The 22,768-nt window shown below is 32.5% G+C and overlaps 1 protein-coding gene across 4 annotated transcripts in view; it reads right to left on the bottom strand.

Annotated features, from left to right (window-relative positions):
* LOC145240049 (uncharacterized) overlaps positions 1–19,242 on the bottom strand; it is a 328,354-nt gene extending 309,112 nt beyond the window's left edge. For 3 of the 4 annotated variants that reach the window (XM_080103656.1, XM_080103658.1, XM_080103659.1), the window contains exon 1: positions 18,985–19,242. The gene's annotated coding sequence lies outside the window, so the exon portion shown is untranslated. The remainder of the gene's footprint in view (positions 1–18,984) is intronic. The other variant, XM_080103657.1, reaches the window with a different exon arrangement.
* Between the last annotated feature and the right edge of the window lie 3,526 nt (positions 19,243–22,768).

Raw genomic sequence — 22,768 nt, 5'->3', positions numbered from 1 at the left:
ATAAAGAAATCAGCAAATTATATTTGTAGCAATGCTAGAATTTGCTAGTTAAGGCATTAAGTGAAACCGCAATTTTTTGTAGTTATAAATTGTCAAATAAAAAAAGTGAAAAAAATGTTGGTTATGTAAAAAACTATATATAAAAACAAACCGCGCATAATATTTCAGCTTGCATGTAACTCCTCTCAAATTGATCCAAAATGCAAAATAGTTCTTTAGAGAGAATGTTTTCCAAAATAAGCCCAGCGTGACGATGCATATAATCCGATTGGAAACAGCTGAAATAAAAAAAATTGTTTTTTTTTCCAGGCAGTGCAGTAGCCCAAAGTCTGCCCCCAGTCAAATGGGACCTAATAGTAAAAAGAGAGCAATCTAGTATGAGAACCTTCATCATCGGCTTAATTAGAAAAAGTGATTTCAAGCAAAAAAAAATTAGTCCGTGAAAGCTTGTATTACTTGGACCGGAAATTGTCTACCACGACAGAACGAAACAGATCTTTCTATAAAGTGTTAAATTCGATGTCATTATTAAAAAAATTGTAGGAGTGATGATTATAATGTTTTAAGTGTTGCAGAATCATAGCTTATTAAGGCTGTCAAAAAGTCATCATGATGATAAAGATGAAATAATAATAATAGTAATAAATGCAAAATAATTCTAATAATAGTATAGTCAATGATCATGGGTAATAATAATAATAATAATAATTTAGTAATTATAGTAACAAATTTAGTAATAATGATGAAAAAAAAAAAAAGTATAATAAAGATGACGATAATAATAATAATAAGCTCTACTCTCTATTGCGTATTGAGCTTTTTTAATTCGGTGAGATTAAATTATCTATATATAAATACTGTTATTTATACTAGTTTGAAGTTTACCATTGCGTATATCAGGTAAACACTACATCCCTTTGTTTTCATTAATATATATATATATATATATATATATATATATATATAAAAGTGATCTTGTCTATTTGTATGAGGAATGATTTCTACTAAACTACTGTCAATTTATGATCTACAAACTTGAAACTTGGACCTATGGAATAAGTTCAATTTGGTTTTTAGTGGGTAAAAATAGCTAAGGTCAAAATTGATAAATTGATAAAATTGGAACTTGGCAGGTATAAGTTGACTTTAAGCGCTCTTCTATGCATGCATAAATATACATTAATCTTGGTTACTTACTTGAACTGATTATCATTCTGGTCAGATTTAGCAGGCTTCCTGAATACTAATTGCATCTCGAAACATCGCAGTCCAGTTTCAACAATCCTGGGCCAGGTTGCAGGAAATAGTTAGCCACTCCAGATTCCAATGTTGGAAACCAACTACTTGCAGGCCCAATAGTACCGTCAGGTTTTTCTTATTTGTTGTTGTTCAGGTCTTTAGCTGCCCACTAACACGTTTGTGCTAATCTCAGTCAATTTTTAGAGTTTTAATATCGATCTGTTGGTGGCTCAGTTGGTAACGAATAACGCTGGATCGCTTTATGTTTTGGTTTTGATTCTAGCTGATGGCAGCAAAGCCATCTTTTTTTTCTTTTCTTACTTTGGAAATTTCTTCTATATATTAGGTACAATATAATAACCAATAGTGAATTGGTTCTATAATAATAAATACGAAATCTGCATAAATTAAAATATATTTGAACGTATTTTACGGCTAGTAACAAATAGTTGTTTCATAATAGTATTTGTGTTCAAATATTCCTTTTTTTTAGAGAAACTTGATTTTCAACAAGTTGTAACCAAAAAGACAAAATGATTTCTTTTTTTCCTTTGTCACACTTAAGAAATAAATTCGTATCAAAATTATCAAAATATTAATGAGAAAGATTTTTTTACATGTTTAAAACAAAATTATGAATGACATGTTTTATGTACTAATGGGTCATTGCTTATCAAGGCCCAAAGGCCACTCAAGGATAAGGGTCAGTAAGTATCAGATCAACGGCGAGACAACACAGATGATAACAAGTGTTGAAACTGGGCAGAATTTGATTATTTAAAGACAGCGCAACAAAAATTTGTTAATATTGGACTTAGAAATGCAGCATGTTGTTGCCAACTGGGAAACAGACCCATGGTATTGTGCTCTACAGACAAGTAATTCTTGAAAATAAATTTTGCATATTTAACTTTAGATAAATAAAGAAAGAAACATTATTTACAGTGGTTGTAGCAAGTTTTTGTAAAATGCTTTACAGAAAGTTGGGGGGGGCATAGATTGGAGCTCATACCAGGAAAATAGATAAAGACTGGTAGAGAAAGATTAGCAACCACTCCTCTGTGAAAAAGAGGACAGAAGGGAAAAAGAAAAATACCCACCCATCAGATTTCGAAATTGATTTTGTAATCTGTCAAGGCAGAACAGAGTACTCCACCATTTCACTTACTTTAAATTAGTGTTTTAAGTTTTTCGAATTATGAACTTTGTGAAGAGTGACAAAGCTAGCTAATATTTGTTGACAAAGCCAGCTAATATATATAACACACAATGTTATTTTTCCACATAATTTTTTCGACTTGAAAATTACTGTTTTCTGATTCGTCTTTCGCCAAGATCAAAGTGTAGTATCTGTTCTTCAGATGCAGCACTTCCATTTCTCGTTCTCTTTCAGTGGAGGAGAAATCCTTCACGACTGAGACAATTTTTATTTTTGTATCTTTTCTCCACGTTAAAAAACGACCCTGGTGTCTGTCCCATGGGGAGGCATTGTAAATAGGTACAATTAAATACATTCAGTATTGACGTACAAATAACTAATTGGTTCTACGTAACAAAACAGTTTGTTGTAAAAACAAGGAATTTTTGACACGTAAGAAATAAAGTAGATCAATAAGACCTTGGAATTTGGAGTATATAGATATACTAGCATTTCAGCCCGGCATTGCCTGAGTGTTTGAAGGAGTATGTTGATAAAAAAAAAAAAAAAAGTGGTCAATTTATTTTAAATTTGACCCCTATTATGACCCCCTTAAAATTTGTTTTGGGCTCAAATCAAGTTAGATCCATGTCCAAGGAACCTATATCTAAAATTTCAAGTGTTTAGACCCAAAATTGTCGGAGGAGTTTGGTAGAGTTTTCAAAGGTCAAATCGTTGAACTTTAACCCCTTAACCAGATTTCTGACCAAAAACCGATCACAACGATTTTCCCAAATCTCCATACCTTGTATATCAAATTTCGAGTCTGTAGACTGAAAATTGACAGAGTGTAGAGAAATGTACAGACATACTCACAGACACGGACGCGTTCACTTTTATAGATAGACTAGCATTTCAGCCCGGCGTTGCCCAGGTGTTTGGATGTGTATGTTGAGAAAAAAAAAAAAAAAAAAAAGTGGTAGTAGGAAGGCAGGCTCGAACCTGTACTGTAAAGGAGGAAAAGAACAGGAAAAAACCTGACGTCTATGCTGTTACGACAACCGCCAAATTGGAAGTGACATTTTTTCAAATTAAGGCTAGACAATCGAAAGGAGAGGATGACTTTCAAAAATATCGGCGAAAAAAGCGACCCCTCCCTGTAGAAAAGTTCCCAGTTGAAGGTGAAGATATTAATGTTTTTAGCTAATTTTTCGATATTTGTCGTCTGAAAGACCGAACTTTAAAACGATACTGATCTTGGTAAAATCCGTCGCCTCTGTCGAAAGTTTTAGGCAGACATGCAAACATACATACATTTATATATTGGTAACTAAAAATTTTCGACTCAAACCGATTAAAAAGCTTGCCCTATCTCTGAATACCCTTTATGTAAAATTTCAAATGTTTAGACCAGAAATTCTGAGTAATTTGGTAGAGACCGCAGAGGTCAATTTTTTTTAACTTTGATCCCTATTATGACCCCTTGAAATTTGTTTTGGGCTCAAATCAAGTTATTAAGTTAGATCCATGTCCAAGAAACCTATATCTAAAATTTCAAGTGTTTAGATCCAAAATTGTCGGAGGAGTTTAGTAAAGTTTTCAAAGGTCACATCGTTGAACTTTGAACCCCTTAACAGCCAACTTTCTGGCTGAAAACCGATAACAAAGATTTTCCCAAATCTCAGTACCCAGTATATTGAGTAATTTCGAGTCTGTAGACTTAAAATTGACAGAGTTATTGCGTAGGGAAATGTAGACACACAGACACATTCACTTTTATAGATATACTAGCATGGGTACCAGGGTGTTTGAAGGTGTATGCTGAGAAAAAAAAAAAAAAAGGGTCAATTTTTTAAAATTTTACCCCTATTATGACCCCTTAAAATTTATTGTTTTGGGCTCAAATCAAGTTAGATCCATGTCCAAGGAACCTATATCTAAAATTTCAAGTGTTCAGACCCAAAATTGTCGGAGAAGTTTGGTAGAGTTTTCAAAGGTCACATCGTTGAACTTTGATCACTTAACACCCGAATTTCTGGCCGAAAACCGATCACATTGATTTTCACAAATCTCGGTACCCTGTATATCAAATTTCGAGTCTGTAGACTTAAAATTAACAGAGGTATTGCGAAGGAAAATGTACACAGACAGACACACAGACACATTCACTTTTATAGATATATAGATATATATAAAATAAAGTGTCTGTCATAAATTTTTGTATGTACCAAGATATCCTTAGATCGATTAAGATTAATTTTTACAAGATAAAATCTTAAAAAATATAATCTTGCTCCTAAAAATTTGCACCAACACATGCTTTTTAGTGATTTTCAGGTATCCCCATGATACTATGCTAAATACACCAGTGAAGAAAGTGATAATTCCTGTCGGTTGCCGAAGTCGACCCCAGTCAACAAAGTTAACCCTGGCTCTGCAGACTAACGTTCTCCCGTCGGTATTAAATTTTAATGCCTTTTCATGCTAAAATCTTCATTTCAAGTCATCGTTTATTGAAAATGATGAAATTTGGGAAAATGATTAGCTTAATGGATGCTGTCACAGACTACTACTATTAAGTTTAAATCCTGAAAGATCTATTGTAGTCATCTATAAACTTATACTGTCAGGAAATGTATGAACTGACAATTCCGACACATCTTTGGTTTTAAGAAATAGCAATTTGTATTCCATCACTACACACACACACACATATATATATATATCTATATATATATACTAGCATGGGTGCCCGGCGTTGCCTGGGAATTTGGAGATGTATGTTGAGCGGAAAAAAAAAAAAGTGGTCAATTTTTTTTAACTTTGACCCCTATTATGACCCCTTAAAATTTATTGTTTTGTACTCAAAGTTAGATTCATGTCCAAGGAACCTATATCTAAAATTTCAAGTGTTTAGACCCAAAATTGTCGGAGAAGTTTGGTAGAATTCTCAAAGGTCAAATCGTTGAACTTTGACCCCTTAATCGCAAAATTTCTGGCCGAAAACCGATCACATCGATTTTCCCAAATGTCGGTACCCTGTATATCAAATTTCGAGTCTGTAGACTTAAAATTGACAGAGTTATTACATAGGGAAATGTAGACACACAGAGACATTTTCACTTTTAGATATACTAGCATGGGTGCCTGGCGTTCCCCGGGTATTTTGAGATGCATGTTGAGAAAAAAAAAAAAAAAAAGAAAAAAAAACGGTTAATTTTTTAACTTTGACCCCTATTTTGACCCCTTAAAATTTATTGTTTCAGGCTCAAATCATGAAGTTAGATCCATGTCCAAGAAACCTATATCTAAAATTTCAAGGGTTTAGACCCCAAATTGTCGGAGAAGTTTGGTAGAGTTCTCAAAGGTCAAATCGTTGAACTTTAACCCCTTAACAGCCAGATTTCTGGCCGAAAACCGATCAAAGATTTTCCCAAATCTCAGTACCCTGTATATCAAATTTCGAGTGTAGACCAGACAGAAACTTTCACACACACACACACATATATATATAAAATATATTTTTAGTCATCGACATACAGACCTGTTTCGTTGTTTCACAACTCATCAGTGCCGCTAGACTAACACCTCTCCCAAGCCGAGGATCGAACCTAGAACCGTCGTGATGACAGTCACCAGTCCTACCCCCTGACTACGGAATCGGTGGCCGAAATTAAACTGTCCGAATGCCTATTTAAATAAACATCCGTCCGCCACTCATAGAGGGCTCAAACGTTTTGTTTGTAAACAAATCGCGAGCTTCGCATTATTTCAGCTAAATTAAGTAGCGAGTAAGATAATTTACGAGAGTGCTCTACCGAAGAGGGGAGCTTTCAGTATTTACTTCAACAGTGTTCATTTCAAAATATATCTATGGCAAGTAAACTACACAATACTATTTATATTTCATTCCCACTGGAATGAAACCTGAATGTTTCTGTATAGCTTACTTGACAGATAAATTTCAGTCTACTATAAATAAAAAGACAGGCCGATTTAACTGTCCTTTTAATTTTAGAGATAACTGATGTGCAATTTATGTAACCAACTTAACTGGATGTAATTAATAGGTTGTTTACCTTTAGAAAACCTCGATAAAGTCTTGCATGGATTTAGGGTTATCATAAATATCAATTATCAAAGACTTATCAACTTAAAATTATTAAGGATCAAATTAATAAAATTTGAATCATAAAATAAAATTAATAAAATTCAAAAGACATTTTCTCAGTTGATCCATCAGTCACAAGTTTTTTTAACATAATACATTGTAAAATTTGCTTCATTTGGAATATTAGAGATCAAAATTTTAAAAATTAAAAATATTACATTAATACATAAAAAAGGATGGCATGATCGGAAAACAAAACCAAAATGTTGAAATCTTCTGTTTGAGATTCTACCAACTGATCTGTTTGGACTTTCTTATAAATAAAGCTTAAAACATTACCTTAAAATAATCTTGATTTGATTTATGATTTACGCTAGTTTTCAAAATATAAATTCAAGCGTAAACAATAAAAAAAAAAAAAATAAATAAATAAAAAAATGGATGGGTAAACATCAACAGAAATGAAAATTAATAGTCCAAAACAATTTTGCTCTATGTTGCTGGTATTAAAAACAATCTAATATTTACTATATAATGATAATAAATGTAACTCAATATTCAAGAAAACAATTTGGCTAAATTTACAATGGTTGCTTGAATAGTGATCCTTGCTTGCACATCATTGCATGCCTTACCAGTAATTATAGGAGCAATTGGACTCATGAAAAAGAATTGCAAAAACTATCTGGCAAATATACCCGGTGAATCAAGTGCAAGAGAGATTGAAATTATTGTACTTAAAGGGACAATCAGAATCTTAAAAAGATCTCTAGGTTTGAATGAGATAGTGGGTAAATGTTTAACATTCAGTAGGATGCCCCATCCACAGCTTGAACAAACCTATACAAAAAAAAAAAAAAAAAAAAATAGCCAATTCTTGTTTTTGGAAAATTAATTTTTATATTCAAACCAGTTTTGAACAGACTCTCTACAAGTTTAACTATAAGCAAATAGTCAAATGTGATATGAAACTTTTGGCGCTAATATATTTGTATTAGAGCAGTACCAAGCTGAAAGAAATTTGGGATGCTAAGACCTACACAATCGAAAAATGGTTTGAAATCCAACATTTGCTTTATTTTCTTCAATATATATTAATCAGAAATAATTTTTAAGAATGCAATTGGAGAGTGGAAAATATTGTTTTCTTAATAATTATAATTAATAATTAATGTGCATGGAGAAAGCAACGGCAGACAATGGATTTGATACCATTTTTCGACTGTGTAAGTTTTAGAATCCAAAATTTGTCTTTCAAATTGGTACCATTCAAATACATTAGCACCAAACTTTAGAAATTGATTCTTACTAATAGGAATTAGGAATCTTTGGTGCTTTGATAGTAGACATTTACCTCCCTCTTAATTGTTGACAAATGTGACACAAGGTCGGAAGGTGGAGATTGAAAAGCCAGTGCACAAATGGTGTGTGTCCTCTGCAAAAATGCCTGAGCAGATTTGTCAATATTCCCTGGTAATTAGCAACAACTAACTCCTTAAAAAGAGAATGTAAGGCCTGAGAGAGTAGACCTACTAAAAAGTGGTCTAGATTGTCTGTCAAAAACACATCCCACCCAGACTTTCCGTCCATGTTGATAACCATTTACACACAATCACCCAAATAGCTTATTTTAAAGTATTCCGTCACCGATAGTCTAGTTTTCTAGAAGATATATTTGTACATTTTCCCAAGGATGGTATTTGTTATGAAAGTGATGTGTTGACAGAAAACCAACATCAAGCCCATCATCTGTATTGGTAACCTTCCTTAGGTGTGTGGTCCAATACAAGAAACACTGAATCTTTTTTTTTTTTTTTTAAGTTTGATCTAGGAGGGAATGGTATATCTGACCGGATATCAGACATTTACCTACTATCTCATATATTCCAACCGAGAGATCTTTTTAAAGATTCTAACTGTCACTTTAAGTGCAATTGTTTTGAACCTTTCTTGCACTTGGTTCACTGGGTATATTTACCTGAGAGTTTTTAAAAATATTTTTCACGAGTCCAGGTGCTCCTATGATTACTGGAATGATGGCGTTCTGTCTAAGATTCCAGTTTCTTTGCATGTGTACATAAGACCTTGGTATTTCATTATTTTCTCCCTCTCAGTTTTGTTTAATCCAGAGTAAATTTAAATGTTAAAAAGCCAATCCTTTTTTCATTTTCTATAAGACTGCATTTTCTACTAGGCTCACCTTTTTCACACAAAACACACATCCCTCACCCTCTTCAAACATGACATGAAGGTGTGGAGCTAATAGTTTGCCATAAAGATGTCAGCAACGGTTTGGCTTTTAGTTGTTTTGTTTTTGTTTGTTTTAAATATCACAGGAGTTGAGTTTTTATTTCCTTAGTCACCAGTCCTGGAGTTTGTTTCAAGGTAATGTTAAGTTCTTGTATTCCATTTTTTTTTTTAATCCTTCACAACAAAATTTGATATAATTACTGGATAAAAAAGTGAATATAGTTTCATCTTTTTAAAATATCTTATTAATTCTGATTAAAAGAATTTTTTTTCTTCTACTAGGCACGAGATAAAAATAAAATTAAAAATATAGTTTAAACATTTTCAACTAAACCAGTCAATTCTTAAGATTAGATTCTACAACAATAGAAAAGTTATTTATAAACACCAGAAATATGTTCAGATGGAAAACATACATATTCACTGAATTCAACTAATCACTGTATATGACATTTAGTGTTCAGGCAATATTTGGGAGCTGTGGGGAATGTGGAGTTGCCACTTAGTTAACATTGCTCCCAGGTTCACTTTGGCCCGAGTGGTAATACCTGTTAGTGCACCTGGTGCTACCAGATGAGGATGTCTGAAGATACTGGCTCCCTAATTAAAAATGCAAACATTACAGGCAACCGGAAACCGCCTGTGAATTTAATATTCCCTTGACACTTCCTCCTTTGGAGGAAACTGATTCAACCCGCCTAGGGTGAATGCCGTACAACTAATTATCAAAAAACACAAAAATAGGATTGCAGGTGTTTTTTTAATTTTTCAATGATTTTCTAATTAAATTTATACACAAACCTGTTGCTGGTATGAAAGCAAAATCGATAATCATGGGCAATTATTAAAATTTACTTTTCGTTGTTTTTAATCATGTAAATTAGAGCCTTTTCATATTCTCTGATAAGCATGTATTGATAACCATATCTATATTATAAATATATATATGGATAAAAAGTAAATATGAAAAATATATAAATGTTTATATCTTTTCTGTATTTATTTCCTATGTGTTGACGTGCAGGAATAAAGAAAGTCTTAAAAGAAAACATTTAAAAAGAAAAACATTAAAAAAATTTTTTTTTTTTTTTTTTTTTTTTTTTCAAGAGCACAAAATTTTTTACCCTTCTTTTGGTCTTCTTCGATGTGAATATCTATATATATATCTATAAAAGTGAAAATATGTGTGTGTGTGTGTGTGTGTGTGTGTGTGTGTGTGTGTGTGTGTGTGTGTGTGTGTGAGGACACTTAACCTACACACTCAACAAATTTTTGATCTACGCATTGAAATTTAGTATATAAAGTATTCAGACATGTGGAAAATTTTTTAATCAGCATTCATTCAGAAAAAAGGGTTGCTAAGGGGTCAAAATTAAAAAAATTGGTATGTGGGGAAGGGGGGGGATTATTGACTCTTCATCCGTTTGTCAACTGTTTCACGATTGTGCATGTGCGAATTGTTCACATGTTAAGAATAAGTAGGTTTGAAGATATTTTTAAAAGATAGTGTCAAGCTGGCCTAATGGTTATTCTACTTAACTCACTGTCTTTAGATTTTGGTTTCTCAGCTTGAGTATTTTTTTACTTACAAGAAGTGAACTGTTTAAAAAAAAAAAAAAAAAAAAAAAAAAAACTTGTATGCACATGTCTCAGTTTCTGCATGAATTAAAATATAATATTTATGCGTATTTTATAACCAGGCAAGTATGCCACAGAAACTGAAATTTGAGAGATATTTATTAATCATTATAATTTCACAAAAATATCAGAAGTATGTGTTTTTTATAAATGGCTTCAATTCCCTCCTTGCATAAAAATAAATATATCCCACATTACTCCCCACATTACTTGTACCTAGCAATTGCATTCGAAAATTCATAATGATCGGTTAATTTAGGAGTGAATCCTGTACACAAAGCTATATAAACATACACATAAAACATACATAAACATACATATCTAACTTCATATAAATAGAACACACATGTATATATGAATGCTGCATGTTTAATGTAAAGCATGTTTAATGAAGTCAGCATGTCCAGAGATAGTGACATGCAGTATGCACATCTATCTAGTAATTGGAGAATTATGATGTGGTCATTTCCAATATTAAAATAAATTGGTTGACTGCTTGTAAAAAAAATTATCCAATAAGAAACCGGAAGAAAATGTTTCAACAGAGTAATTTAATAACAGGTGTTGTTTACAACGAAGGAAATGTATCACGATGTCAAGTTTTAATATTCAATTATTATGAACTGTTTACAAAGTAAAGATTTAAATAAAACATTGAGAAAAAAGAATGCACTAATTCTTGTAGAATAAATTGAAATCATCATTTAATTATGAATTATTAAAAATTTTAAAAAAAAAAAAAAATGCTTAACTGCAAAATGCCCAAAACGTCTAACACACTACTTCTAAGAAAACGAAGATGGAAGATGATTGGAAATGGCGTTTCTAAAGCGAACAATTTACATTGAATTAATTACAGAATTAACAGAGAAATAAAGCGATTGGCATCGTGATTAATGTGATTTTTAAATCGAAAAGTTTCGTTTTTTTTCTTATCTTTCTCTTTACATCAGAATTGTAAAAGATAGAAAAGATGTCCAATTAAACCACAATTAGATTTCTGACATTTTTCGAATAAGTTATTTGAAGAGATCAAAATGGGGTTGAGGTGGGATAAAAAATAATCCTGAATTCAACAGTGAATTGTAAAAGAATGAATTTACAAGGACAGGTTTTATTTTAGAGGGGAAAGGGGGGGGATGAAATATACTATTATATAAGTAGTACAATATATACCTATACATAAATTATTACATGTACATATACACATATTAAGTGATATAGTGTGTAGTGATCAATTATATAAAAAAAAAAATTCATAATTCTACTATATATATCTATTAATCATTATGTAAAACAAAGTGTGTGTGTGTGTGTGTGTGTGTGTGTGTGTGTTTTTTTTTTTGTTTGTTTGTTTCGTTCAAAAGTGAAAGTAGATATGCCCAAAGATACACAGAGAAATTTGTTGTGTGAGCTGTGGTGGAGTTAAAAACCGTTTAAAAGAAAAATATATTTTTCTAATGTACAGTGAAAAAAAAAAAAAATGGATAGACAGAGTGGAATGGTCATAAAGCTTGAATGAGTCATCAATGTTTGTGATGCTTTTGCTTCCTCTTCCTCCTCCTGAAGCAGCAGAGATGGGAGTCAGATTTATTGACACACACAATGTCAAAATAAAGGATAAAGAAATAATATATTATAGATCTCAAAAAGGAGGTAAATACAAATACAAAAAAAAAAAAAAAAAAATTTAATGATAAAATGGGGAGGGGGGTTATATCAATAGATTTTATCTTTTCTTTTAATACTTTCAAAGCACTACAGCTCTCATAATTATATTTGCATATCATTAATTAATGAAGAAATGGCTCAATTATGCATAATGTGTATGTGTGTTGGTGACAGGAGGATCATCTTGAAGAATGCCTTGCCACATTAGGAGAGAGAGAGAGAGAGCTGTTGGGTTTTGTATGATTAAACCTCAAGTTGAAGAGGTTTACAGTGGAAGCAATGTGTATCTGATTGTAAATTGAAAACAATAAATAATACTAAGTGACAATAACACTATACAGGTTTGAAGACGTGACAGGAGGTTCAAGTCTAATGCAACACACACACACACACACACACACACACACACAGCCATGAACTACATAATTGTGACGAGAGGGGGAGGTGGGTTCTGCTATAACTGGATACATTACACTCATAAAGTGGCCACTACAAGATGTCATTTAGATTTGCAGCAGAGAATTATTGCAGCAGGAAAGCCATAAGAAGAGAAATGAAGAAAAAAAAAAAAAATTTAATGATAAAAAAAAAAAAAAAAACTAAAACCCCGAAAAGTGATTTAAAAGATTGAGGTGGGGATTGTTTGTTTTAATTTCAAAAAAAGATTAGATTTCAATTAATAAAATTAAATATCTTGATTTATTGAAATATAATAGACTAGAATAGTATGTATAAGATCAGACATGAAATACAAAAATAAAGGTTCCCTTTAGAAAGTTCATTTGGTTTGCCTTACAGAAAATTGACCCCCTTTTCAGGGTTACTTAATACTAAATGCACAATTCACTGAAGTTTGGTTTATATTTTTCATAGACGGGAAAGGGGATAGGTTCTTGCCTTTTCCAAGAATTACAAAATAGATCCACAAGGCTGACTTCACACTCTGAAAAGGGCTAGAGTAAGATATAGGAAAACTATATTCTTACATTAAAGAGTTTCAAACTCTTGAGATATGGCCGACGAATAAGCAAAGAGTTTGGGTTTGTTTTTTATTAATTTTCTAACAATGTTGACACAAATGAAAAAAAAAAAAAACAACTATAAAATTTCTTATATGAAATCGGATTTCTTTTTATTCAATTCATGAAGTTTCAGTTATATCTTCTCCAGATATGCAAACGCATAGAATAAAGAGACTCATTTATTCAAAAGATGGAATGAAAGTTCTTCAGTTAGATGTAGAACAGTTGAGGTACCATGGTCAGTTCACGGTGGAAAGCAAAGAAATACACGGAATGAAGTAATAAAAATGAACTCAAAAGAAAGACCTGGTCAGAGATAGGTTAGTTTAAAAGGTAATTTCTAAAAGCGGTCCAACACATGCTAAGATCAAAAAAATGGATGTTAAGCCGATGATGATAGAAAAACATGAATTAAATAAATTCTATTTCAACTGAGGATTGTTCAAGTTATTAATTTTATCACGTGGTCGGTGTCAGAGTTTTGCCCCCTCCCCTTTTCTGCCTATAATTGGAAATGTAAATATGTCAACAGTTGTCAAAATCGAAGACACTCATGTGAGCCGTAGTGAGAAAGACGGGATGTCGACATTTGAAGAAATTTCGCATTTTAGGAGGATGACAGACCATTGATGTAGAGCTGGAAATAACCGGCATTACTCGATCAAAGGAGGGGGGGTGTAATAAAAAAGAAAAGTTAAAATTTGTTTCTTTTCAAAACCTTATCTTTACATACATCGGTCACATTTCTTTTTGAACACACACCCTTCTCTGGCAGCTTGTTCAATAAAATAGTAAGTTAGTTTCAGTGTTGTTTTAAAACAACTACCAGTAAGAATGAAAAAGTATTTTGTTTACACACACACACACACACACAAATATATATACATACATGCATTAATTTGGTACTTGGTGACACCTAAAGCGTATGAATAATATTTTATGTTTACTATAATCATGTTGGGGGTCATGTGGAATCCGATTATGCATATTTTGTATATGTATCTTGTGTAGTTTCTGACAACTTATAGCTAATAGATCACAAGAGAAAATAAAATCAACATAGGTATGATGAAAAAATGTTGTTCTCCATCATAGGAGGAATGTTTTAAGAAGCAGCAAAAGGGATGGCAACAACTCGATGGAGGCTGACAACAGGCGTTCTTCTTCATCTGAGCAATTAATTTGGCACAAGGTGGGGGGGGATGGGGGGAGGAGGATTTGCTTCTTGTGTGCCTCGTATCCAAATATGGGACAAGGAAAAAGGAAGAGATCTCTCGTACAGCATCATTCAGAGAATAACCGGTTAGGTTTGTTAGCGGCAACAACACATTGCAAATTGAGTATAACCAAGAGTCGAAAAAGAGAACTCCCTCCCCCCCCTCCTTCTCCTCCATGGTTGGGGGCTAGTGTTTGTTACACGAAGAAGAGGGGATATGGAGAGGCTGATGATGTGAATAAGAAAACTTAGATGATGTTGGAATTATTCAGGCTTTAATCATCATCATAGTGAAAAATAAAGTACACTTTCATGAAGTATTCCAGTACTCTCTCTCTACCTCTCTCGTGTCATAGTAAAGTTTCTTTCCCCACCCTCCGGGTATTCACACATGAATAACCAAGTATCAACCAGCTTCTTTTTTTTTTTTTCACCTGAAATCCGGGTGGAGGGAAGAGATTCAATTGCCACCAGTTGTACCAAAAATCGACATTGTGGGTGGCGCTGAAGGGCTACAGTGTAGCCCGGCTACACGGTCTAATTTTATGATGATGATGATGATGATGGTGATAGAATTTACAGAAAAAAAAACGGAGGGAAAACATCTGACAAAGACATTCACAAGGAAGAACGGGAAGGGGGGGGGGGTAGCAAACGAGTTGTCACATTAAATACCCGTACTACTAGAGGGATTTTTTTTTTCGAGAGGCCCAGAAAAGCGACAACACCCACCAGGTTGGATTGTTCATTACAAAATAGCTTAAATACCCCCCTCTCTCTCTCTCTCATATATATATATATATGAGAGAGAGAGAGAGAGAGAGGGGGTATTTAAAACTATTATTTTTAGTTGTGTGTGTGTGTGTGTGTGTGTGTATATATATATATACACGTATATATATATATATATATATATATATATATATATATATATATATATATACAACTAAAAACTGGCTTTGGTGCTTGTGGTAATAGTTTTACATTTTCTTGCATGCTTAAATATTAGTGAAGCGAAACTTTAAACGAAATTTTTAAAAAGCGCGGGGGAGGGGGTATTTGTTCAAGTTGATAGAAGGGGGGGGTCTAATCAAGGACAGTAGTAGTAGTAGTAACGGTGGCGGTGGTGCTAGTGACATTGGCCAAGGAAGAGACCTCAAAAGAGAAAGTGTCAGCATCATTCTCAAATTACAACCTATGTCAACAAATAGGAGTCCTTATAACAATCTAATTGTAATTTCACTCAACAGACTGATGAAGAAAGGTCCTTATTTTCCTCCTTTGGATCAAAGTGAGAAGGAGGTTGGACAAGAGTTCTTGTAAGTAAAAAAAACTAAAAAGTATGAAAAGAGGAGACAACTAATGGTTTCTCAGCCTTTAAAGTTTTGCCTCTTCGTAATTAGCGGAATCAGATGAGCATCAAGATTTATAAAATAAAAAAAGACCCAACAGCTTTTTTTTTTTATTTGAATTCTCGTTTTGCAATTAAACAAAGCGTGAATTAAAACTAGAAAAAAATCTAAGTGCACGATCCGTACAAAAAGGGGGGGGGTATATTTTAAAATATTTGATGGGGGAGGCAATCATAAACAGGAAATAAATATTCCAACAGTAACACCATTTGGAAAAAATAAAAATAGTTTTCCATTCAAATATTTACAAAACTGAATATCCTTCAACTAAAGTTAAAAAGATTTTCGCACTTCTGCAGTTTCACATTCACAAGCAAATTTAGAAAGCCATTCTTAACATGGGAAAGGGGTCTATGTTAGCTCTTACGTTGCACGGACAGAACTCTCCTAAAATCATTTTAAGCTAAAATGAAAACAATTTGCTTGAGTGTGTTAAACTGTATTAGTGCCAAGATTTTATTCTTATATATTATTAATGGAGATTTGGCACCTGTCTGAAGGTGAAACTACTTCTATTAATTGTACTATTTTTCAATGCTAAACTCATACGGGGGTGGGGGCATCCTCCCTGGGGTGGTGATACTCGTTTGTTTTTGCTAGTAGAATTAATCGGCTTTTAGTAAATAAACTTGATCTCTGGCAGCTTAGTTGACAAATTCGTTCTTTTGTCATCTTTTAAGATTCAAAACAAAAACAATGTTTCATCCCAACCATCTTCAATTTCAGTTTTTATTAATGAAAATCGTTTTATTTTCGGACATTTTTCACACTTTTTTTTCTTTATTTTTACAAAAGAAACAAAAAAACTTCACTGAAATGGATCGGAGCAGAAATTTTTTTTTTTTTTGACTGAGAAAATGAATGAGGGAGGGGGCACAAGAACGGACGGACTGGGTGAAGGAGACTTCTTGGCCTCTACTAGGAGGGGATGGTTAAAAAAAAAAAAAAAGGGGGAAATTTGACAAGTTTAACAAAGGAGAGAAAGAGATATAAAGGGACAGAGAGAAAGAACAAAAAAAGAAAGAGGCAAAAAAGAAGGAAAGGGCGAGAAAAGAAGGAAAGGGCGAAAAAAGAAGGAAAGGGCGAAAAAAGAAGGAAAGGGCGAAAAAAGAAGGAAAGGGCGAAAAAAGAAGGAAAGGGCGAAAAAAGAAGGAAAGGGCGAAAAAAGGAAACGGCGAAAAAGGGAAGGAAAGGGCGAAAAAGGGAAGGAAAGGGCGAAAAAGGGAAGGAAAGGGCGAAAAAGAGAAGGAAAGGGCGAAAAAAGGAAGGAAAGAGTGCGAAAAGGAAGAAAATAGTGCGAAAAGGAAGGAAAGAGTGCGAAAAGGAAGGAAAGAGTGGGGAAAAGGAAGGAAAGAGTGGGGAAAAGGAAGGAAAGAGTGGGGAAAAGGAAGGAAAGAGTGGGGAAAAGGAAGGAAAGAGTGGGGAAAAGGAAGGAAAGAGTGGGGAAAAAGAAGGAAAGAGTGGGGAAAAAGAAGGAAAGAGTGGGGAAAAGTAGGAGAGGGGAGAAAAAGAAAGAGGCAAAAAAGGAAAGGGCGAGAAAAGGAAGGAAAGGGCGAAAAAAGGAAGGAAAGGGCGAAAAAAGGAAGGAAAGGGCAAAAAAGGGAAGGAAAGGGCAAAAAAGGGAAGGAAATGGCGAAAAAGGGAAGGAAAGAGTGCGAAAAGGAAGGAAAGAGTGCGAAAAGGAAGGAAAGAGTGGGGAAAAGTAGGAGAGGGGGAAAATGAAAGAGAGAGGGGGAAAAGAGAGAGGGGAAAAAAGGGAAAAGAAAAGGAGAAAAGAGAGGAATGATTATTTGAGGAACTCAATTCACTAAATAAATTGAATCCTCGAATTCGCGCTTCATTATTTATATTTCAAATGTATTTTTTTTTACAATTCCACAGAACTTTTACTCATTTTTATAAAACAATTTTCCGTATAAATATTCGATCTTTGTACTTTTTCAGCCAAAATTTTATTGTAAAATAAAAATATTTTTAATGATTTTTGTATTTGACTTATTTTTATATTTAAAACTGTACTTTATGCTTCCATTTTTATTTCGCCTTTTTTCCAGATACGATTTTGAAAGTTAAATTTTAATTCAAATGTGAATTTAACAAAATTGTTATAAAAACTATACTTAATTTTCTTTAAATCTATTTGACGTAAATAGTTTCAAAAAAATTTGCAACATGAAGATTTGCTAAAAATGTCAAAACCAATTTACATGATTTTTCTAGCAATCCAAAGTAACTCGTTTTTCATCTATTAACAAAACAAGCAAAAGCCTGGCTTGCTCACAAAGAAATCGAAATGCATTCTGATAGATTTTGTCATAATTAGCATATGGGCATAAATGGTAGAATATATAAGAAATAAATGTTACCAAAGGCAAGATAGTATACTTTTCTAGCTAGTTGGAGAAGTTTTCGTGTTTTTACTCATTTTAAAGCGTTTATTTAGTTTGAAACACAAGTAGTTTCGAGTGTTATATTAGAACAAGAAAAAAATGGCCGACATGAGCCGGTCATATTTGGAGTCTCGATAATCGCTTAAAAATAGAAAACCAAACCAATCCAGTGACTGTGACAGATGTTTTGTTTATTTTATTGCATTTTTGGTTTCATTATCTGATTAATAAATAAAAATAATGTTAAGTCACATAAACACAAATGGTAATAACAATTACCCAATTTATAATTACAATAATGATAAGTTTTAAAAAGATTTTTTTTAAATAAATTTGTCGAATTTTTTAACTTTTAAATATTTGATCTTTCGTTTAAATTAAAAATTAAATATTAAATTATTTTATCCGCCATATTTTATCTTGTTGATGTTTTTTTTTTATTTTATTTATTTATTTATTTATTTTTTTTGCATTTCCAGAGTTGAAATGCTAAAATTATTTTTATTTGAAAAGAAAATTGCAGACAAACAAACACAAAAAAAGATTCAATTAAATTTTCCCTCCGAAAATAAAACCAATTTTTTAAGAAAGAAAAAAAAATGTAAGGAAAAAAAAAAAAGTACAAAATTTGAGCCCATTTGTCAGTTTATTATTATTATTTAACTTTTCAAACGAAACTAAAAGTTAATTTAAAATCCAAGTGAAAAAGAAATCTAATTAATTGATATTTAATGAAGATATCAAATAAAAAAGAAAGAGAATGCGAGACTGAAATCTAAAAATAAAAATCGTATTTTTCACAAAGAAAAAAAAAACAACAAAGTTGGAGTTGTCAAAGATGGACGAAATCTGCGGTGAAGAAATGTCTTTCTTTAAAAAAAAATTTTTTAATCTTACCTTCGATCTGGAAGGTTTTGTATTGGTCTTACTAATGGTCAACACGGCCTTGGCCGGAGAAAGTGAAAGGACAATGGAGAAAAAAATAGGAAATACTTAGCAGAAAATAAGTAATAATCTCTGCTGTGTCACGACTTGCTGTTGTAGTAATGATGGCGCCGCCTTTTTCGTCTACTCCTACTATTACTCAAATCCAGCTGTCCTTTTCTTCTACTAATACTACTCCTCCTTCCCAAGTCTCCTACTTCCTCATAAACTGTAACTCTATCGAAAAACTCTACCTCAGACTATCTTTGATAATAACCTCCAACTCTTACTCCTACTACGTCAGTAAGGCTATGTCTTTCACTCTCTTCACTCGGAAGTTTCTTATTAGTATTATCTATTTTTTCACTCCTACTTCCTCTTTATTTGCCTACTCCTACTATTTTGATAATTCTTTCTTTTTTTTTTTTTTTTATAGCAGACTATTTTGGAGGGAATTCTTCAGATAAAAGATGTCTGTTTTTTTTTTTTTTCCTGTTTTTTTTATTCTTTTATATATGTATTATTATTTTTTCTTTTTAACCAATGACCGGAGTATAGGTGTTTGTAAGAAGCAATAATTTGCAGTATATATATATATATATATAAAAAGGATTGTTTTATTCACATTCATAAGTTGCCTAAAAAAAAAAAAAACATGTGCAAAGAAACATTTGTGAGCAAACATGAGCGACTGAATTTTTATTTATTTATTGTTTGGCTTTCAATAAAAAGAATAAACGTGGGGAAAGATAAATCTCAGAGCGTTTTGAAAATAAAGAGATTAAATTAATTGTCAAATTAAATCGCATTAACAGCAGTCCTCTCTGACAAGGATCAAAGTGTAGTATTTGTTCTGTATCGAGTCAGTGTAAGAAAAATTCGGCGCTTCTTCGGAATAAAAACGAAAATCGAAAGCCGTAAAATTAAATTTAAAAATCCAAATTGTCATACCGCAATAAGTAAACATATTACTACATTATTACATAAAACGTGCTTTCGCGATTTCACTATTCACTCATCCGCCATTATGTCGGGGAGGGAATGTAACAAAACAGACTGCCGTTATCTCACCTGTTTATTGTTTAAATAAAACTTTATTATTATTCTCATTAATTGATTTTCTAGTTTATCATTTTTCGTAATTTTTAGATAGTTTACTAATTTCGACATGACTATTAATTAGACAGTCGACACTATTCGTTTTTAATGAAAATTCAATGTTTTGATTTTCGTTTTTATTCTGAAGAGCCAAAAATCCTTATAAACTGAGTCATTTTTTTATTTTGTCCAGAATTTTCCCATATTAAAAAAATAAATAAATAAAATGAAATAAAAAAATAAAAAAAATATGATTACGTACCGGTAAATTAATCAAGTGGTTTTATTGTTAACTAAGAAAATGAAATTTCCTGAGTAAACAAGGAGAGACTGTCTTGTGTCGCTAGCTTGAAGAAACAAAAGGAAATAACTCAAAAATAATTAAAACTATGACAATAATAATTAAAGATCAGTCGTGTAATGTCTACCATTTGACATTAATCGCTTAGCCGCCATTTTGAGAACAATCTAAAGAAAAAAAGGGAGATAATTCAACAATACAACAATCTGTTGCCAAGGCCTCTGGAAAAAGTGTGGGATCCTTCTATCGATCCAGTAAATATGTCACTGCTGATGCAATTCTCTATCTATATAAGAGCCAGGTACGTCCAAGGATGGAGTACTGTTGCCACATCTGGGCAGGACCTGCTAGAAAGGACTTATGCTGCCTTGATAGAGTTCAAAATAGACTTTGTAGCCTTGTGGGGGATGTCCTTTTCTCTTTCCTGCAACCTTTCTCAAAGAAGAGATGTTTCGAGTTTGTGTCTGCTTTGCTTTATCGTTATTTTCATGGCAGGTGCTCGGCTGAGCTCCAATCTATGGTCCCCCCTCACCAAACTTTCACAAGAACCACCCGTCTAGCAGAAAACACTATCAATAATTTCCCCCATTCTTTATCTGTGCCTAAACCTAAGCGTAGATTCCATGAGCAAAGCTTCTTTCTGAGAATTACACGCCTATGGAATTACCTTCCGTTTTTCTGCTTTCCATCTGACTACAATATGGTTGTCTTCAAGTCTAATGTAAACAAGTTTTTGATGAGCCGTTCCATATAAGTTAACAAATTTACCGAATCTCCATTACTAACGGTTATTATATTGTCCAATTTCTACTATACACTCTTTAACCCTTATCCTCGAGTGGCCTCTTGGCCTTGATAAGTGGTGATGCCCATGTAAAAACAAAAAAAAAACTTCAGATTTGCGAAATTAACAGGTATTAACAGGAATTCGTAATCATGACAACGAATTGATGATTACGAATTCCCGTTAATCGCTTAAAAATAGTTTCCTTTATAAAAATTAGATTATTTGACAATTTTCAATTTTTTTTTTTTTTTTGATATGATATTTTTGTTGTGTCATGGCTACGTTTTTGTTTTATAATATAGAGGGAACTCCTATTTCCTAAAAATTCGATAATAATTTGTTAAAAAAAAAGAAAGAAAAAGATTCCCAAGCAACGCCGGGTACATGCAGGCAATTAAAAATTTAACATATTTAGTGTAGTAATATATGCTTTAATATGATATCTTAATTGATGTAGACTAGCAGTGGTGGGGCGGGGGCTTTTCCCGTTTGTAAAATACGCTTAAATATGATATTTTAATTTTTCCAGATTTTGGAAATATTATTATGGAGTCATGATTTCAAAAATAAAATAAAAATTATTTGGGTGCCATCAACTAGAATCGAACCCAAAAGCAAAACTGTAGCAGTCAAAGCTGGTGACGTTACCACTCTACCAACATGACATGCATGTGAATTGATTAAAAAGTGAAAATAAACTAAGATGAATGTACAAAATGTATAACGATGTTTTTCAATTTCGACCCCTTAAAAACTATTTTAATCGGCTAAAGACCCATAAAAGAACGGTCCATGAACAAATCCAATCATTTGAGTCCCCTAGCGCTGGCCTGTAACTTTTAGTTTCGGAAGAGATAAAATTTGAAAATATGGAGACAGATGGACAGACAGCCTTTTATATATTAGATTCGAATTCATTATTCTATATTGATTATTATTTTGTACCGAGTATATGGTAGAGATTTCAAAAGTTAAAAAAAAAAAAAAAAAGAATATAACTTGGGTGCCATCAGCTGGAATCGAAACCAAAACATGTGGCTCTCCAGCATTATTTGTTATCATCTGAGTAATATGCACATGAAAACAATTTTAAATAACATTGGCAAAGGTAAAAATGTATATTTCTGAATGTGTAGAATTAACACGGTTAGTTGACTTATGCTTGCCAAGTTCTATTTTTATTTTTTAATTTTGAGCCCTTAGTAGGTATTTTTGCGAAAAACCAAATCTAAATTGTCCAACAGGTCCAAATCCCTACTATATCAAGTTTCAAATCTGTAGACCTAAAATTAGCAGAATAGTTTGGAAGCAACCATAGTCTGCAAATAGACAGACAAAGTCATAGCAAGCTGCTCGGCGTTGCCCAATCATAACATCTGTTTCAATATGACGTTTTAACTTATGATGATTTCATATGTTTTTTTATTATAGAGAAAATTCTGTATCGCTTATTATATTGTATTCAATATATAAAGTAATTATTTAAACCAGATCAAAAAAATTAACATCAGTTCCATCAATTGGAATCAAAACCAAAGAATTCAGCGCTTCAGCTTTAGTCATTATTTAAC

This window comes from Euprymna scolopes, chromosome 19, assembly GCF_053919585.1.
Source record: "Euprymna scolopes isolate OS-2025 chromosome 19, ASM5391958v1, whole genome shotgun sequence".
NCBI classification, from domain to species: Eukaryota; Metazoa; Mollusca; class Cephalopoda; order Sepiida; family Sepiolidae; genus Euprymna; species Euprymna scolopes.
This window is presented reverse-complemented; position numbering and strand designations above follow the sequence as displayed.